The sequence below is a fragment of the Halictus rubicundus genome, chromosome 10 (genome assembly GCF_050948215.1).
Source record: "Halictus rubicundus isolate RS-2024b chromosome 10, iyHalRubi1_principal, whole genome shotgun sequence".
Classification (NCBI taxonomy): Eukaryota; Metazoa; Arthropoda; class Insecta; order Hymenoptera; family Halictidae; genus Halictus; species Halictus rubicundus.
The window spans coordinates 11,150,184-11,171,359 of record NC_135158.1 but is presented as its reverse complement, the minus strand read 5'-3'; the positions used below and the strand labels follow the sequence as shown (position 1 = coordinate 11,171,359).

Sequence of the window (21,176 nt, the reverse complement as noted above, 5' to 3'; positions counted from 1 at the left end):
CATCATTTACCACCGTGAAATTTTGGGCAGCTGAATTTAAACGTGGCCGTACCAGCTTGGGTGACGATGAACGTTCGGGATGCCCAAAAACTGCAACCAGTGACGATAACATCGCTAAAATTCAGCAAATGGTGCTAGACAACCGTCGAATTAAAGTTAGAGAGATAGAAGAGGCCATGAATATATCCAAAGTACGTGTTTGTCACATATTGAATGAAAATTTAGGCACGAGAAAGCTGTCTGCGCGTTAGGTGCCGCGTTTGCTCACGTTGGATCAGAAACGTGTTCGAATGAACATTTCGATCGCTCTTTTGGTGCAATTTAGGCGCAATAAATCAGAGTTTTGGCGCCGGCTAATTACTGTTGACGAAACTTGGATACACCATTACACTCCCGAATCAAAAATGCAGTCAAAACAGTGGACTGCTTATGGGGAATCGGCGCCACAAAAGGCAAAGGCTGTTCCTTCGGCTGGGAAAGTGATGGCGACTGTTTTCTGGGACAGTCGTGGAGTTATCTTTATTGATTATCTTCAAAAAGGGAAAACCATTACAGGAGCATACTACGCATCATTACTTGACAGGCTGAAGGCAGAAATTGCGGAAAAACGGCCACATTTGCAGAAAAAAAATCTTGTTCCACCAAGACAATGCGCCGTCTCACACCTCAACGATTGCCATGGCAAAAATCCACGAATTACGATTTGAACTGCTTGATCACCCACCTTACTCACCAGATCTAGCTCCAAGCGACTTCTTTTTGTTCCCCAAGTTAAAAGTTGCACTCGGAGGACAGAGATTTTCATCAAATGAGGAAGCCATCACCTTTGCAAATAGCTATTTTGCAGAGAAAGACGGCAAGTACTATTTGGACGGGCTGGAGAGATGGGAGCATCGCTGGGAGAAGTGTATAGACTTACAAGGAGACTATGTAGAGAAATAAAAATAATTTTCAGGAAAAAATGCCTGATATCTTTGTTAGGTCGGAAACTTTTCAGACCACCCTCGGATATATTTTTTTATGTTATACCTATGAAAATGGTGCAATTTACTCGTACAATACTGAAGCGTTTAGTAATTTATTACGTACAAACAAATTTAATAATGTAAAAAACATTTTGAATAACGATACAGCCATTTTTAGTGGCGGCTTACAGTCGCCATTCGAGTGCTAAGGGTTAATAGTAACGACACTTAAAATGGCCGACTACTGAAACACTAAAGAAAAAGTCAGTTTTATATTAGACTGACCCTCGCAGATATAATAAGCGTATTCGACAATCCGTTCCCGCTGATTTTCCTTTATAAATGGAAGCATGCAGGTCGGCAAGATAAAACCGTGCGGTACGCGACCATACACGCTTCCGTGCGAGCACGTACTTAGTTCTCCGGGTGGATCTTCAAGTATATATTCCGCCGCGGGGCAAAAAACCGACAATTTCATGGAATGAACTCACGAAACAAATCACGGCGCTTGTTTTCGAGTTAAGCCCCTCGCAATTTCAAAGCCGGATACTAGTTCACCTCACCCGTTCCCCTGGCCCTCCCCTTTAGCCGCCCACGCTCCCCGTTGAGCTTCGCATTCTCATTCAGCGAGCGATACCGAGTCGCGCTCGAGGAACCCGCTCTCGCAGCGCAGCGGCGCGCCGCTCCGCTCCGCGCCGAGCCGAGCCGAGCCGAGTCCCTTTTATCGATGTCGGAACGCCCGTAGCGATATCGTGGAACACCACGCCGCTGTAACAACGACGAATTAGCTTTGTTACGGCATTACAGTGGTCCGGATACGATTGTACACTCGAACTGGTTCGCAAAATTCCCGAGCAACGTAATATAGAGAGAAAGACAGCCGGTTGGTTGAGGGAGCTAAAGGGTTGGGTGGCGACAGGGTGTTAGGGGGTTGGCCTAAAAGAAAACGATTCGAGTGTAGGAAGGAAGGAAGGAAGGAAGGAAGGAAGGAAGGAAGGAAGGATGGAGAAATTGTCAAAGGTTGGAGAACAGTCGGAATAGAGAAAGAGAGGGGCCGAGAAGAGTTTCGACAGAGGAAAATGGCGCGCCGTAGTTGGTCGCACTGCTCCGCGGATTAAAGCGTAATTTCGTCGACGGCTTATGCGACGCGTAATTGCATTGTTACATCCCTCTTATGTACGTATAGGCACTCGGCAGTCTCGACAACACCGCCTTGCGAGGGACACCGACGACAACGACAATGGCGACGATACTAGCTGCACGTTGCCGTCAACACTGGGCTTTAGGGAGAATTTGTGTAGTTGGATTGGATACGAAGTTGGGGCTCGTTGATGCCGGCGCGTCACCGCCATTCCCTGCACCTCCTCCGTAGCTGAACGTAGGACTGGAATTAATTTTAAGTTTTAATGGCATGTATCGCGGGGTCCTCCCTTATGACCACCTTGCTTCTGGCTCGCACACTGCCGCCACACCATGGGCCAGGGGCCGACAAGCCAGAGAGAGCCCAGTCGGCTAGCAAGCCGCGGCGGGGATTCCATTATCGGGCCAAACTTCGCGAATATCTTCGACGGTTTTGGTCGACCTCAGTGTACTGTTCGCGGGGCCATCGTCAAAGAGGTTAATTCAAGTTTCGACCGTGGTAATCGTGCGTGAATACCACAATCAAGGGTATACCTCGACTTTAAAGGGATATGTACCCAGGCCGTTCTGTTTGCCGACTACTTTGACACTTTGTCGCTACCGGGATTGTACAGAGTTGTGCGCCCCGTTATATCAGAGATACGTGCCGCAACGGTCTCTGCTGTGCTTGTCAGTTTAACGCGTTTTCAGATTTTCACGCGCGGAAACTTTCGCCGAATCGCCGGGAGTAGTAAGCCGAGTATTTCGTACAGTCGAGTTTGTTTTTTGGCTCGTTTCGAGATGGTCGGGACGAGTTCGGGAATCATCGAAAATATCAACATCCTTCCGAAATCAATAATCAACTTTACATTACGTTAAGCTTTAATTTCTGTTTGTAACGTCATGCCAATCATGTGCACATATCAAGGGCTCTGAAGTCCATCGGTGTAGATACAATTGCCTTCGAAAGTGGCCTACGGTTGTTGAATATTTCTTTATGTTGCCGAAACAGTAAAATTTGGAAGATATTGTTTAAGCAGATTAATTTTTCTTAAATCTTCTTGTGCACTCAAATTTTATTATTCTACACCCCTACAATTAGGGGTAAAAACAGCCCTTAGGTACGAATCATTGCAGATAACAAATTGTGTCAAGTATTTTTCAAAAATCCACAGCATGAAATCAATAAAGAATCTATTTGAAGAGTAAATCGAACCTATTTTGAGAAACAAAATAATATTAGCACCACTTTATACAGTGTGCCATTAACAGAACAAAGGATTAACGAATGTAATAATGCGAGCGACGTGCGCATAGTTTGTGTTAGTAGAATTTACCTCGATACCGGGTAGCGTGGAATTATGTTTACGTTTCCGGAAACCATTGTTGTATGGTACGTTGGACAATCGATTACTGTAATTGTACGCTTGAAATTTATATAATTGTATCAGCTTGCTGCAAATACTCGACGAAATTAATTCGCTGGGATGCGTTAAACAGTGTCGAGATCATTTTGCCCATTTTCTGCGTTTAATACGAGATATATTGAATCCCGAGCACTCCTAACAATTCCACGTTAAACAAAAGAATTATACAAAATTGAAGCGTTACCGGAAATTTTTAATTAAAAGCAACGAATCATTTTTGTTTGCAATCGTACATACTTGTAAAACGTCCACGATATTTGATTGTGGAACAGAAACACATATTAAATTTACAATATGTGTAGCTTATGCAATTTTAATGGCAATGTATAGGAAGATGAAATATAACAATAACCAGATTTCGGAATTCAAAAATCACAAGCAACTTTTATTCATTATGCACTCGTAAAAGTTTAAAGTAATATATTTTATCATTAGGCTGCAAATCTTTATGCAAAGTAAAAATGATTTACTTCTATTGCAACAAACTGGAGTAAAACAAAAATTTATTTCCTGTACGAACAGACTTAGTAGATTAAAAATATTACAACAGCTTTTTTAAATTATAAATTAGCATCATTTAATTTAGCATAATTAAGGGGAGCGTATGAATTTGTGTACAATGATAGCTAAAACGTGTTATATTGGTTAATCAAATTGTGTACCAAATATGCATCCAAGGTCAGAAGTTTAATTAACCATTTAGTTTGCTAAGACCCTATGAACATGGTTTAAGACGATGGCCAAATGTCAATATACATACGCGTGTATGTTTGCGCCGTGATATCACGTACTGACGAAATTCCATCAATCCATCCGTGGATCGTTAGGCTCAAGGAAATTAAACCGTGTAATTAAACCTTAACCCTGCGACTGCCTTAGCACGCAAAGCAAGGCTTACCAGCGGAAGGGTTTACCGGGCTAATCTCTTTACCAAAGTTCGTTAGATCGATCTTTCCTTTCCAACACTTTCCGGCCCGCGATTCTTTTATTTCTTATCCGAGGTTGTTTTATCATATCCGACCTTTCTTTTTTGCGCTCGCACTAAGCTCTAACGACCTCGATATTTTTCTTCATTTTTTATTTACCAACTTCGTTCGTTATCCGAACTTTAAACTAGCAGCATTACATCTGTAGCCTGCAATAAGTTTAATGTTTTTCCTTAATAATCTCTACGCAAAATGATGCGATATTTCGTATTACCATGTTTATTTTAGAAATTATAACAACGAAACATATCACTGGCTTAGTTAATGTAACTTGAGAATTTGTAATTTATCTATAATATAATTGTATTAACTCTGTTGCGTTCATCATTATACATTATTATGTCATAATTACGTATCGTTAAATTATATAATGTAAATAATTTTAAGGCACCTATACAAAATGCATGATCACGTACGGCATTTTACGAGGAATTTTTGCATTCTATCGATTAAAGAAATCGTTTCTTTAAAAATATATTTCCAAAAAAATTCTACGTACATTTAAAAAATTGACAAATTTACAGGCTTAAAGAAGGGTTGGTATTACAGCAAAAGCAATTGCCATATCCATGCAATTTATAATAATAATTTAATAATCATAAGAGTTAATAATAATAGTTTATTGCTGTCAGACTGAACTCCATCGTGTCGCAAACATTTATCTTCCATGTTATTTATCAATCGTTCTTGACCGTGCTTGCGAGTACAGATGCGATGAAAGGCAATGAAGATTAATGAATTACCAATGGCCAGCAACAGCATTCATTATCGCGTGTGTCATGAATTTTCATTACTGGACACGCGAGAGGTGGCCAAGAAGAAGACGGAGTTGGTGTCAACCGTTCTTGTATTCCAGAGAAGTTGGAATATAGTCCGTTAGTTGCGAGAAATAACGATGACGAAGGATGAATAATGCTTATTCTATAATTTTGAAATGCTAATGAAGAAGACTGCTTCGAAAATGAGCGAAAGTAGTTTTCATGTGAGAACAGTTTTCAAAAAATAGAAGATGGCGTTGCTGACAAGGTACACGATGTTTCAGAGTCATGGTTATAAAATTATGGTGAACGGAAGCGAGGACATTTCCTATTCTAGTGTTAAAAACGACTTTAATATTATTGCTAAAAAATATACTCCCATCATGAGTAATCACAATTTGTGACAGTTTTTTCTGTTACCAGTTCAAGAAATAATGTTTGAGACGCACAGGGTCCCACCTGACGTGCTACTTCTTGTAAGAATATTTGCCTTGTGGCACTTTTCGAGCATCACGAATATCGAGAAAGCCATAAACGGACGTGTGCGTGGACCGATAGGACATTGTACTGTTCGCGATACCGTTACAGGTTTCCGTTTACACGATCGTTTTTGTTCACCCCGTGGTCACGCGACGAAGGTACCGTTAAGCCGGGGTTCTTACCGAGTCGCGTTTGCTATACGGCTCGGAAAGCCGCTAGGAAAAGCCTGATGGCCTGAAAATCTGCTGGCTCAAGCCGTACGGCACACGTCTTCGCCGCAGCGGAAAAGCCGTATGGCAAAGCTGCATGGCAAAAGCCGTGTCCCAGTGTGAACACTGCTTTACGACGCTTGCGGATCTCACTTAAAATCGCGTCGTCCAAACAGGAAGGGAAACCAACAAGATACGGGAGACATTCGTCGAACGGTGGTGCGCCTCTTCTTTTCTAAGCGTCTTCTGCCCTTAGAATCCTGTTCCACTTTTCCGAAGAAGCAATAAGGTCGAGATCAGTTAGACCTGGAGTAGCAATATTTCTTATTGGTACGGAGGAAACCGAAGGTAGGGTATCTAAGGTTTGCCAACCTGTTTGAGGAGCTCTTGTCTCCCGTCCATCTCTCTTATGTGCTTTTCCACAAGGCTCGAGACGGCAATCCCTTTTTCTTCGACTGTATCGTCGAACACCCGCGGTGTATACTTGTTCGTTATTTTACACAAAATCGAGTTAGAGCCGAGCTACCGACGCCAGGCGTCGCGTCGTCGGAAATTGCTGTTCTGCTGAAAACTCAGAGAACCTGGTTACTGCGGATGCTTTTGCATTTATACACTACTTCGCAAAATTAGAGGAATACTAAATTATAACCGACAAATTGTCGACTTTTGAACTTCTGTGACTCTGTGTAAAAACATTTTAATATATTCCGACTGTGCTCTAAAAGGTAAATTCTTTGCCGTTACACGTTTTTTTCTGTTATAAAACGTGAGAAACTGAAGTTGCTTATATTTGTTTTTTAAGTTTCACAAATTCAAACGTTTCTACAGACTTTAAATAATTGTTTTCCACTTTTCTAATGTAAATCCATTTGAAAATCGAACACAGGATTAATGATGTAATGAGTGAAGTAGACGTCGTACTTACTGATGAAGTAGAATGTATCAACGATTGATCAGACTCCACCTTTCTCGGTCCGTCGAGATAAATAATATAAAAAGGAATTTAAGTAGATGTAGCCTTCTATAAATAACGATCTATCACGCATCTCGCGAAGCGAAAATATGTTATAAAAATTGTAAGGATTTACAACTTCGGACGTACAGAATTCTACCTGAGAAAGCAACAAAGTGTGTCCAATTCGAGTAATGCAGGATTCACGAAGTACCCAGTGATTATTGAAGAACGAATAATGCTACAGATGTAGGAGTCGTATTTATGAAGTGGAATGTATAAACGATTGATCAGCCCGCAGCACCGGGTCCATCGAGATAAATGGAACATCAATTTGAAAGCGGAGAAGATTCAAGTCTGGTAATTTATTTCAAGTAACAAGTAAGCTTAGCTACGGGCTTCCTGTACAGAATGCCGGAGGGTGGTGGAGGGACTAACCGACCGAAGAAGAAATAAACTAACTGACGTCGCATAACTCAAAGTCAATCCGAGTGATTTCTCGCGAGACGTTGCCTCGGAAAGATGCTATAGCCGAGATCGTATCGCTGTTTTTCCTAAGCCGGATGTTATTATTCAGTGGCTCGTCTCCGACAACAGTTGCCGCGAAAAGGAGCTCGAAAGTGGAAAAATGGGTGGAGGGGGACGGTGTTGCGCAGTTGAACGGGGGCGGATATTTTATTACCCCGAGGATGAACTACGATATGAAACAGGTTAGCATCCCATAAAATAGACGTGTTGGAGACACAAAAGCAATTTTGCCAGCCGCCGTTCTTGAATTCGTATGTACAGGTATATCCATCTGCGAGTATATAATATACGCGCCGCTTTTCGAATGACGCCCGGCTATATATATATATATATATAGAGAGAGAGAGAGAGAAGAGAGAAGCATGATTGCACTATAATGATGGTGCTTTTACGAAGCGCCAGTGAGAAAGGAAGCCGGAGGAAAGAGCACGGAATAAAATTTCAAACCAACGACCAGGGGTAACAAAAGGAACAAACATCGGTAAAGGGAAACGGAAGGATGGTTTTCATACTCTCTGCCTTCATTCTTGCCGTAACCTTCCGCTTGACATTTCTCTGACGTCGCGCGGAAAAATATATGCGCACCAGTTGCCTGCGCTGCTCCATTTAATTAGAAACGTTTAAACTAGAAAAGTTGTAACGGCGGGTTTACAACGTTTTAACGCTGGAACTTCCCGAACAACTAAACCGAACGGCTTGTAATTTCTTACGAGTATCGCCACGGCGAATTCTTTGAGATTTCGCCCGATTTTTACTGCGGTGTCGCTTCAAACGAACTTATTTCAGAATCCGCTACAAGCGCCATTGTGATTTGTCAATAACTGTAAAAACATTTTCGTTCTCGCACGTCCGCTACCATCATCTCTTTCGCTGCTTGCCTTCACCGTTGTAATGTCTTTTTAAATTGCAACGTACCTAATTTATGAAATACTAAAACAATTTCACGGAAGAGTGTCACACAGTCTCTGAACATTATGCTGTGTACCACGATTTTAAATAGCAAAGAGTGTACCAATGAATTTTGCTAGATTATAAAAATATTTTTCATTTTTACGACGAATTTGCATAAGCAATATTACACGCGCATAACTATTGAACTATTGATCTCCTAGGATGGAAACTTGAATTTTCAGCATTTTCTCGTCGAAATCTACAGGATTACATAAGAGAAATTAAAAATTTTCTGGTTTCCTGAGGGAAAGTTTAACCGAATTGCTTTGATAATGTACAAATCATTGCTACAATGTATCACAGAATGATTGTAGGAAAGGTCCTTTGGCTTTTGGAAATGATAGTGGAAGCTACTTCTTTTACATTGTCAAATCTAAGCGTGTGCCGCGTCCGTGCGCATGTACCCGTGCCGCGTTTCACCTATTTCACGTTTCCGTGGTCGTGATTCTCTTTGACGTTGGTCGTTTCATTACAAAATAAGGCTACAGCCTGCTTCTGTCACGCGAAGATCCTCTATACACAAAGACGCGCAGTTCTGCACACAGAGAGAGCCCTGTACCCTCTTCGCTGCCTCTACTTACCAGCACTTAGAAAATGTTCACTGAGTACACTTTATACCCATGTGCTTCCTAAAACCCTTTACTCTTTTTGAAGATGGGCCTGAGTGACATCTTTGTCCCTCAGAAGAAATTCAATTCAGCAATCCACCCCGACGGTGCCGTTGTGTACCCTGCATCAGATCATGGTCCACTGCTTTCTCTCTCAGAGGTCGGCACGGTGGCAAACAAGTTTACCAAGATATACGTACATCGCTATCGCTGTAAATACACACCTAATTGTCTCAAACGGCACCCAATTTATTAGCACGCGTTCCAAGCAACAATTGAGTGTAAAAACAGCTTGTTCATTGGAATTTTCCAACTCGCTCAAATAAACTAATCTTGGTAATCTCTCACTAATTTATACAGATTTACGTTTTGAAATTTCAAACTCAATTTTTGAGGTCTTAAATGTTGTATTTTTGAAAGATATTTTAGTAACGTAAATGATTAGAGCTGCAATAAGTTGCAAGTAATGTAGCACTATCCTTAAGTTATTAAAATCTGTAATCCAATTATTATCATTTGTTGAATTGGTTTAGCTAGAATACAGTAGAGTTCATCTCGCCGATACGATCAGCCGAGGAAGGAATTAATTGTGACAAGCGAACGAGCCTAATAGTAATTTTGATAATTACACAGTACGAATGTTTAATCGAAAGATTTGTCCCGGTGTTTACGTAAAACGGTCCGTAATCTGTTAACCTTCCATAGCAACCTGTAGCTCTAGGGGTGAATGGTAGCGTGTCTGCTGTACTTCAGGGTAGTGAGTGCTTCTCGAGCCTCCTTCCAGCACGCAACACTCAGCTTAATGAGAAGAGAGACCTAGCCCATACCCTGTCTAATCTCGAGCCACTTTGAAACGACCCGACCATCAGCGTTCAGTATTACTCAGATACATACGGACCTCTAAGACGTTCCCACATTATGTGCCGTCTTATTTCCTCCACATACGTGCATACCATTAAGAAATTGCAAAGGCTCTTACCAAAGTGCTACGCGCAGGCCGAGCTTTTAAAGCGGGCTGAATTTTGCTTTAATTTTGCACCGCGGGGACTCGAACGCACTGACAATTCTGCCACCCAACAATACGGAACTGCCTCATTGTCAGTTACTGGAGATACTTCCGAAATTACATAGGTATTATCGACTAACGATTTTTGTGCATTTTGAAATTATTTTAGAAGGTCTGCTAATTACTTTGACAACTAGGAAATTTGAAAATTTTCATTTTTATGATATAGGAATATAAAACAGTTTTCAATTATGTTTTGTCCGCGAACATTATTGTTCAACTATGAAATATGGGCTTGTATAAATATCTATACTGGTAAGATCTTAAACCTGTTGATCGCTTCATGTCAGACCCATCATAATGTAAGACAGTTACAATTCTATCGGTGGGGTAGAGCCAATAAAGGTTTCGCGTCGAGATATAATCAATGCTGTGTCATGATAATAAAATTTCAGGAGGAGGGAGGGCATTAAATCCCGAATACTAACGCAATGAGAATTCAATTTCATTTACGTTCTCAGCGTCGTCGCTGTTTCATGACGTAAGACGCGGGAGAGAACACTGTATTATTGATTGGCAATTACTACACGTAGAAACGTAACATAGACTGTGTAGGCACGGATAGCCAATTGGTATATGGACCACTTGTTGGCATCTCGCCACCGTGCTCCGAATTCAGAGCCAAACTGAAACCCCGGGACATCCAGCGTCGCTGATCGTCAAGCAACTCTTAATTAAGGTATCTGTATTCTCCGTGGGCTATAAAAAGTCTTCCTTGGAATTTCAATCAACCAATTACCCCATGAACTTGTTTCTCATTCAGTTAACATTTTGCGTGGCTGGGAACTCTCGGAGTGAACCACGCGTACCTTACGTAGTACATTTTTACAAGTTTACAACTTAGTTTATGAAATTATTTTGATTTTGTGTCAGTTTTTACAGTTGATCTGCACTCCACGTGTTAATAGTCTTCGAATTTTCACGAGGTACTATAAACCAATTGCTTTTAATCCCTTGATGTAGAAAAACGAGTCTGACTTGTGACGAACACTTCCACTAAATATGAATGTTATTCCCTTCTTTCAGAGCACAGTAAATTTCTATTCTCTTATCAAAGTAAATATATTATAAAAGGAATATAAATTTCCTTTTTTCTGTCGGAAATTGTCAAAGTTAGAGAAACGAAAGAAGTTCTAATTCTCGCAGCCGCGAAGCAAATGGTATGTCAAGCGGTTTATTCAATGTCAAAGAACATTCGACAAGAGAAATAACGCGACAGATCGTTCGTCCGTGATACGAACAAGATTGCGACATTTACAATGCATCAGATAAACACGAGGAGAAGGAACCACGCGATAACTCGCACGGTTAGCACACTGTTAGCAGAGCGGGTAGGGAAGGAGCCGCGTGGGACGTTGCCAAGAGCTCCCTGTGAGGTATAAGGCGGTCCAGCCGAAGAAACACTTTACGAATGCAACAGGCGATATGGAACTAACTATGTACTTACGTAGGCCTACCTGTGTGTACGTAGACCTATCCAAACCTCTTTCTCACGCTCCCGCGTCTGTTCGGCCTCGTTCAGCGTTAGCAACTGGTGGTTGCACCGGCGTGCCGTGCCAGTGAGAGCACTTGCATCGTTTCGTTCCGTTTGTTCTCAAATAGAGAGAAAATCCGAGAGGATAAGGGTGCCGGTCTTGGCTACGGTCCAAGCCGTGCTCCTAAAAACCCGCGACTACTTCATCGTGATACATTCTCCTTCCTTAGACGCGACTGATCCCATAAGACTACTCCTTTTTCGCGTTGACGGTCCCACGCGAATATCCTACCAAGATCTCGCGCATTAGCTCATATTGTCTTTGGAACAACTGCTCGTAGTATGCATCAGATTTCAAATATAGTCGTGGGGGGTTCTCCATTTTCCAAGGTCACACGAATTGACTTCAAGTTAAATCGTGGTGTATTTGTTTCAATTTTAATTCTAGAGGGGAACAATCAAATCACAGAAAAATAAATTGTTCCGGTAGCGTCTCGTACATTCACTGGAAGTGGAAACATCCAGCAATGATCAGACACGCGCTAGTGAGCTATACACGGAGACACGTGTACCTCAATGAATTGAGAATTTTGCCACACCTCCAAAGGTTAGATTGTTACATATCTTTATCATCCGCTATACCGTTTATCTACATAAATTTCAAATTCAAAAGAATAAAATTTCCCAGAAAACAGTTTTTATTGTGCGCGGTCTGGTCTTTGCATATAGAATCTCCTTCTGACCGAGCTGTCGCGCCCCGTATCCGCTGACCAGGCCCCTCGAAAATAGCCCCATTTCGGGTAAATCAAGTGTTCCACGATAGCACATCGGAACGCGAGAGGAATAAAACACGGACTGTATCTCTACCGATAAAATGCGGTAGGGGCAGTTTCAGGCGCACCCTCGATATTCCTCGGATAGAATCTTTGTACGAGCGTGGCCGCACGGTAATTCCCCGGAACCCCGTGAAGGATAGAACAGAGATGAGGTCCGTGCGTTTCGAGCATCATAGGCAGGGGGAGGCTTCGAGTCCCGGGTCGCCTCTTATTCTGGAAAAGGCTTCCGGTGCACATGCATAAATAACACGGATCCTTGTAAGGGCCGTCCGCGGTCGACCGCTTCGCTCCCATCCTATGGGTCGACGTAGAACGCGTAGGGCCGAGTCGGGCCGATATTAATAATGCACCAACTGTAAGAACACCCTAAATATCCTCGATCAGCCATTACGGGTCCCAGAGGAAACCAAATGGCGTATCACTGTCCTGTTGTCCCTGCGGCCTCACTTTCGTTTCGAATCCGTAAAGACGGATTTTTCTCATTTATTCGAATACCTTTCTTTAGGGGTTACATACCCCTGAACGGTTAAACAATATTTATTACCTATAAAATTGTGCTTGTTTAAAAGACCAACATTGCACCTTACTCTACAATATTTGAGTAGTGTTTGCTGAAAATTTGAGATCAGTATCTTGAACTGGAAGGACGTGGCAGCCATTTTCCCAAAGCCATTTCTGGAGAAAATATGTTGTCTTTTATATACATTCTAAAATTTTATAGAAATATAATTAATGATGTAAAGAAAAAGAAATCAAACACAGTAACTAAGAACAGAAAATCAGTAAATTTTCACCATAAGAAAATTATGAGGATTAAAGATATGTATTTAATCTGTGCGAATAAAATTATGTTTAATTATTTCGTCGAGTACTAAGTCTAAGAAACAAAGGTGAATGAGCAGGAATAGATCCCAATGTATTCGCTATGAGCATAAATTAAGTTAACCAAGAGTAAGGGTAGAGAATTTTGAAATGATATGAAGTAATTATGTTTTAGCTTGAAATTATGCAAATGGATGCATATTATATAAAACCTTTGCTTTTTCATAATCCTGTAACGAATAGGGTAGAAGGTAGTGCGTATGTATTATGTGCTGTAAAAGTGAACACTATATGCGCTATAATATTCTTGCAACAATAAATCAATTTTACTTTGTATTACCCATACAATTGGTGATAATGGTTAGTATGATTTATAAACAGTAAAATGATAATGCGAACGAGCATTTACGAACAGGCCCATTGGGTACAATTACGTTCTGCATGGTGTCAAAATTTACAGCGACGATGGTGAACGTTTCATTACTTTGCCAGAACAAAGTTCGCAAACAGCTCCTTGGCACGATCCAGCAGAGGTTCAGAAGGGACTTTTATTTACAGAACTGATTACGCAGCAGCGTTGTACACAACGGTATATTGTTGGTTCGTCTTTTCCGTATAGTTCCGGTTGTTTTAGTTGGTTTAGTCTAAACTAGTGCTTCTTACTAATTTTGAGAACTAGTTTTTACTGTTTGTTAAGAATCTGTATGTCAACGTGAAAAGGATATGCAAAAGAATAAAGATATGAAAAAAAGTTTAGATATTTTCTATTAATTTTTAATCTCAAAGGAAATTGCTAAATCACGCTACCGTAGTTGATTTATTGATTTACGATTGAAATTGATATTGCAATTGGAAAATTTATAAATCGTTAGGAACAAATCATAAATTGTTTAAAACTATTGTAGCCTGAATAAAACGCAAAATATTGAAAAGCAGTTGATCACTTCGAATGCTTATACGATAAATTAAAGATGTTGAGAAGTTTATGAAATTTCGGATATTATGGATTGCAAATGCAATGGGAAAATTTATGCTAAAACATTCGGGAACACCTTTTTAATATTTAACCAATGCGGTGATTGAAATACGTATAATTTACCTATACATTTTAATTACAAAATCTACGCCGCAGAGAAGACGCCGGTAAAATAGCTGAAAACAATTACTTACGTCCGATTGAATTATTATCCGATCGATAGTACAAATATTGCAACGCAGTCGGTTCCCGCAAAGAAGGGCTAAGCAGAAAGTTACCCGTGCTGGATTATTAAATTCCTTAAGACCCTATTGCAAATACCTATTCAGAAATCGATACATCTATTGAATATCTCAAACGCAAGGAGCACCCTCTGGCCATTGATGATAAAGAATGGTAACAATGCGCCATGAAAGAGGTATATTTGCATGTCTATCTAGTATCTTCTATCTAACGGTACTCGAATATTATCACTGATTTAATTTTATCGCTGGACCGCCGATCTTGTGAGAACTAAAAATTGCATAAAAAGTAAATTCTTCTTTTAATCATTTCAATATTATAGTCTAAAATAGCGTCACAATATTCTTAAATTCTACTAATTCCAGTTACACTTAATATCTATTATTTTTATAAAGTATTTGAAAAAGTATTAATTTGCAAACATATATTTAACAATATTATATTAAACGCTATCCATTCCTCTAATAATTTGATTAACTATTATATTGTAATAGAATAATCTTCCACTGACACTGGTACACACCATCTGTACCAGCGAACTATCAGGATTAATTGACATCGGCTGCTAACTTTATCAGAGACGACAAGGGGCAACTAATCATATTCCATTTTCAACCGCCTTGCCAATTTATCTTTTTGTCTTGGCGGGCATACGCGAAGGTACAAGTCAATACGCTTTCATGATCGCGGTTTCCGTACGTCACTGGTCTGAGCCAGCCCGATGGCGACAGTTTCTACGAAGCCGTTGATGGCCTCTGGTTAAACTTCCTAAACCGCCGCGAATTGAGTTAGAGTTTGCCCGTATGCAAAGCCTGCTGGCCATCTTGCTTCACGAGCCTGCTCGCTGGCTTGCTTGTCCGCTTGCTTGCCGACGTCGAGTTTGGACTCAATTTGGAAATTACTCCCGCCGAAATAGTCGGAGCGGTTTCGTCATCTACGAAAATACGTCAAACCTCCCCGTTTCAAGATCGCCCGTGTTTAGGAATGCACCATGAAGAATGTCGTCGCGTCGGGGAAACTTTCGGCTGCCCACTGCGGTGGAGTAACCCAGAAACTAACATTAATCCTTTGACTGCGAAAGACATATATACGTGTACAGGGTGAGCCACACGGAACGTGATCAGCAGACTGCGGATCTTTATGCAAAATGAAAATTTTGTGCATCGATTTTAAGAAACTGGGGGCAAAGTAGAAAGTTCATTCTTTCTTTAATAATTCTAGTGGGGTGAAAATAATACATTGATGATCCTAAGTTCTTTTAAACCATAATTGTAAAAGCGTACCAGTACAATAAACGATGATTGAAAAATAAATCAGTAAACACGAGGATATTTTGCATGCCTTGAAGTTATAATTACAAAGTATAGAATTTTATAAAATTGTGTTTACTACTACCCAAAACGAGATAAATAAATAATGACCCGAGGCTAACGTGCTTGTTTCTAAATTTCATTCGATTTTGTAAATGATTGAATAAATGTACATTGACGTATGGAACAGATATATAAACGTATGATAATATTGTAGACACATTTGGAATGAAACGATGTGAATATCATTTGCTGAAGTGGGTCCGAATATTTTGGAAGATTCAAGCAAATTTATTGAGTGGATTTCGTTAATCGGTCTACGTGGTTTCATATCACGTATCACTTTTCAATCGTGCATTGGAAATCCAAATCAGAATTCGAATAATTGAAAAATGATATCCCTGTACGGCCTACCAATACGTTCAATATATCCTTCTCGAGGATTTAAATTTCACTAAAAGGGTCATATAAAATATATTTTTGTATATTCCACATCGAAACGTTTGATAAAATTAATACTTTGATGGCTGCGAGTTTCCTGCAAAATTGTCTGCTTATCGCCAGCAGTAATACGGAAATGAAATACAATAAAAGCTTTGAAATTCTCCATTACTTTTCACTTTTTCAACATGGATCGTTTGATACTTTTCGTCAGTAGTATTTTCTTTAATTTATTCTGTCTGTCCTACCGTTTTCGATGAAATATTCGAAATATACTTTGAAGATACAGAAACTAAAATTTCTCTTACTTGATCTCATAAATACACACGTCGATGAAATCGTTCACGATCGAGTTTTCAATTGGAATAAGAATTCCAAAGCCCGAAGATGAAAATTCATCAATTTGCCCGGGCGTCCTCGAGTAATCAGAAGTGGACGCGCCTTTACCGGAATGAGCTTCATAGTCACGTCATTAGGAGACGGTTCAACAGGTGCACGCCGGGGTAATTTCCACATACGGATGATATAATTCAAGACAGTTTCTTCTTCCGACGGTAAAGCTAAAAGCGGCGGTTGCTGCAAATCTCGGGGGATCGCTTTGTAAGTTGAGGGCCACGCGATGCATAAGTGATGTGGCGCTAAAGTGCCTCCGCGGAGCGGAGTTGGCTGTGTATGCAACTGCTCGGTTCCTGCCTATTCTCCTACGTTTTGATCCTTCGTCGTATATGTGTATAATTCCGCAACTGCGTACTCCCGAGAATGCGTTCTCCCGAGCCGGCCCCTCCCCCCCTCCCCCTTCACCCATCGCGGTTGAAACACACTTGCCTTTTTCATATTCACGCGGGGTGCTGAAAGTGAATTGCTTTTTAAAAGTTCCCCTCGTATATTGAAATATGGGCGTCCTCCAGACACGATACCGCACGGAGCAAAACGGCCTTTATTCTTGCCCTCTTGTAATTGCTGCTCCTGCGGTTATCATTCGCAAATGTTTATTTCAATCTTTAACTACTGTTGCCGAGTTAAACGCGCCCCTCGGGGGTTGATGTTGCTTTTATATCGCAATTGTTACCCCCGGCTCGAAAGTACCGTGCAAAATTAAGGGATAAACGTGTTAGATGGAATTACGTTCTTCTAATTATTAACGCTACCGTTCCTCTGGTACTAATGTATTCATTGCTTTTCACTGCGCGTAGTAAACATTGAAAGTTCTTTTACTGTTATCGCCGCTGTGGTTTACTGTCTGCAATGCGGAACGCTGGAAGGAACATTCCTCTCTGCCGAGTTTTAAAAAGAAGCCGTTTAACGCACGTTCGCGATCGAGTTTGCGTTCTTCGATTTCTTGATTACTAAAGAACTTTGGTAGTTAAGTAACTCGCTGCTTCATAAATACACTTGTATGCACTATTTTTAATTCCTTCGAACAAGCTGTGAATAGAAATATTAAAAATTGTTGTGTTGCTAGTTATTTGCGTACACGGTTCATGTACGATGCTATTAGAAAATTAGTTTGAATCCGACTGGAATTACGATGAATTTTTAACGCGTGCAAAAATTGTTATCAGTAACACAATATAAAAGCATGGAATGTTCTGGTAGAGATTAAACTGACACTGAGAAATGACCATATGGTAATAAATTACTACTTTTTTTCCCATACGACACTTAATATGTACAGACACGCAGCGTACAGGCAATTCTAACACCGCTTGAACGCTTTATGCATAAATGCTTCAAGACTTCAAAGTATGCGGATTTGTTGGAACTGTGTGCACATGCTATCGACCCTGAGTATTTGGATTTATCTCATAATTACAATACTTTTAAAATTAAGAATCTGAAATGGATAATTTTGATCAATTGAATGTTGCTAAATGTATTTCCAATAATTATGAAAGAGTTTGAAAGCTTAGCGGCTTCGCGTGTCATTCGCAAGAAGTAGAATTGGCTGGATATGGTCAGACGCGTCAGTCGAATTTTCACAGTCAATGTTCTCGGAAACAAATCGTCAACCGAAGAAATGTTATCCTTCTTTTGTTAAGTATTGTAACCTGCTTGGAGAGCTCCCCTACACATTCGACTATTTATCGAGAGCGATATCGTTCGAATGGTTTCGGTGACCGTATCGAGCAGAGATTCTTCCCGCAGGCGGGCAGCAATTTCCTTAATCCGTTGTACCGAAGCGCTGACCCGCGCCATTAATTCAGGCACGTATGCTATCGGTTTTGACGCAACGACAGGTTAGTTGCACGCTCACGCTGACGTTGTAATCTCGTTACCGTTGAACTCTGCAGCTGGTGCAGCTTACGTCTGATCCCAGAAGAGGATAGAACACTTAAACATTCATAGAAGCCTGCGCCTCGACGTTGAAGCAACCTGCTGCTCGCAGCTTGGAAGTTGCCCTACCCGGTACACGTATGCATGCACGCGCACCTGTACACCAAAACTCTAAGACCAGGGTAACACACCGTTCTGGGCGAGCAAGAATGCGTCGAGTACAACGAGAAACCGAGAGAGAAAGAGAGAGAGAGAGAGAGCGCGCGCAGGTGACAACGAGAAAGGGAAAGACTGAGACTCGTAGAGAGTCTTAATGAAGCCCATTCAACCAGCCATTATCGCGGAGACCACGTAATCGTCTATGGCAGTTCTCACTTAATAATCGTACCCCATATTCCGAAGTCCCGGTAATGAGTTTTCAGCGTGCGTGCACCGTTTACGTGGCTTCCGTTCGCGACGCACAATCCTGTATTCGCGTATTCAATTCCGTGACAATGGCTGCGCCTCGGAACGGTTCCTTGGCACACTCAATACGATTTCCGACAAAAGTTATGTCCGTTTATAATTTCCCCTGTCGCGAACTGCGGAAATCAGCCGCGCCTTTGAATCTGAGACACGCAGAAGTTGCTAACGGAGGTGGAAATGGGATTTCTGCCGCGAATTACGACCCTCTGGCGCTGTCAATCCATTATTTTATAAAAACCGCCCTCGCCGACAACTCCGTCGACGAATTTATTTCGTTACAGGTCGTTTTACAAGAGAATATCGCGTACTCTTTTTTGCTCGTAAGAAATATCGAGAAATTACACTGCATAGTTTCATTGTATACAGTTCGCAGAATATTGCGTATTAACTGAAATCTGTGTTGTGAAAGGATAAACCATGCCTTTGTAAGTGACTCTTTGTTTTTTCATTTTTCGTCTTTTTATTCGGTTCTGACGCAATTGAATGTGGCCAGCGTTCCAATAGTCAGACCAACGGAACAGAGAAAAGTTCAAACAATCGTTGGTCGTGTCTGAACCGTTTGTTTCTCACAACTTTAATTATTATGCTTTTGTTTATACGGAACGATCTCTCGCATCACGTTCCGTACGCAATTAGTTCGATAGGGAACAAAACAACGGGTATTATTTCATTTGAATATCTACGTATTTTAAATTTTAAGAGGGAAGCGTTTCTGTTGCAATTTGCAACGATCACTTTTTAAACGAATCCGTTCACGTTGAAGTATACAAATTTGAATGGCATTTATGTTCAAATTGAACAATTTAAATAAACACAGATCAAGCAGACGTTTAAATATATTCGTCTTTGTTAGAAAAATGAAAACTTCAAAAGGACTAAGGGTCAACAAATTGATATCGATTCTGTGAAATAAAGTAATTGTAGAAATTAGTTTTATTCATAATGGGTATACTTTGCAGCAGTGGGGATAGTTCTGAAACTTTTGGGACATATATAGAGTAAACACTGTATTTTGCTTCTTTAGGAATAACTGAAACAATTCATTAAATATTTCCGTTTAAAAATATTTTTAAATCACTAAATACATCTGTGGCTTCTCATAGTATTATCGTTTTCAAATTTTTCGAGAGGACCAGCAGAAAGGTAAAAAAAGGTAAAAGCTGTACAGAACGTATTGACCCGTGGATGTGCCTACACATTACTGGGCGGAGCTATTCTCCTCTCGATAGATGCCATAAACGGAACCATTTCGGATTAACCGTTTGCATCAGTGTGTCGCGTGATATACGTGAAACGTGCCATTCAAACGTCTACGTGACTTTCGAGCATATTTTAACAATAATCCACCAACTGGAACGTTACGCGTGCGCAGCTATTATCTGAAACAAGTTGCCGTTACCACCGGCACGTTCATTAATTCGCAAGTCATTTCGCGACTGCTTTACGATCGCGCCGGGTTCGAACCGTTCGTACAATTCGTTCGCTACCGGCCCCCTATCTACATTTGTATCGGAAAACAAATTTGTCCCGAGGATAATGGATGAAGCGATCGCCGAGTCACGGAACATGTACATACAGGAAACGTGCACGAAATTCTTGCACGACTCTCTAATTAATGAACTCGCGCCACGGTCGAACACAGTGCCTCTGCTGGCCAGTATTCAGCGCATGACATGAAAATGTGGTAATTCGATGTGCACATAGCTTCTAGAACAGAGATCATCCGATAATTATACGGTATTGTACCATGTCAAGTTATAATGTTTCACGTAAGTTGATGTAACGTCACTGTATTACTGCTGAACGCAATATGCTCCTGTTTCGTGCAGCAGGTGCAGTTAATCTCTTTTTATTTCAACGAGGACGGACTTTTGCAGAAGTTATCTGTAGATCTTCTAAATGACAATGGGAAAAACATATGTAGTAGACGTTCGATGGTATGTCTTTTTGTATGCATTTTTATATTTTATTTTTATGAGAACAAGGGTAAGGGAGGCATTTAGTAAGGCATTTTTTAGTAAGACATTTACTATGGGGGTACCAATTACCGTGGCTATGTTAATTATACTTATTTTTAAAGCATAATGAATATTTAAAAAAAGTAATAATAGGCACAGTAATTGGTACCCCCATAGAAATTGGGTCCCTTAATCTAGTCGTTAATTACTACAGTTTACAGCTTTGTTTGGTTCGATTTGCTGCAAGTATATGAAAATAAATTTAACATAAATTTATATTCTCGTTTATGAAAATTGAGTTTTCGTAACAAAGAAAAATGAAATACAC

At 40.6% G+C, this 21,176-nt stretch overlaps 1 protein-coding gene across 14 annotated transcripts in view; it reads right to left on the bottom strand.

The window, feature by feature from the left end:
• Bru3 (CUGBP Elav-like family member bruno 3) overlaps positions 1-21,176 on the bottom strand; it is a 781,126-nt gene that overhangs the window by 154,763 nt on the left and 605,187 nt on the right. The window lies entirely within an intron of this gene.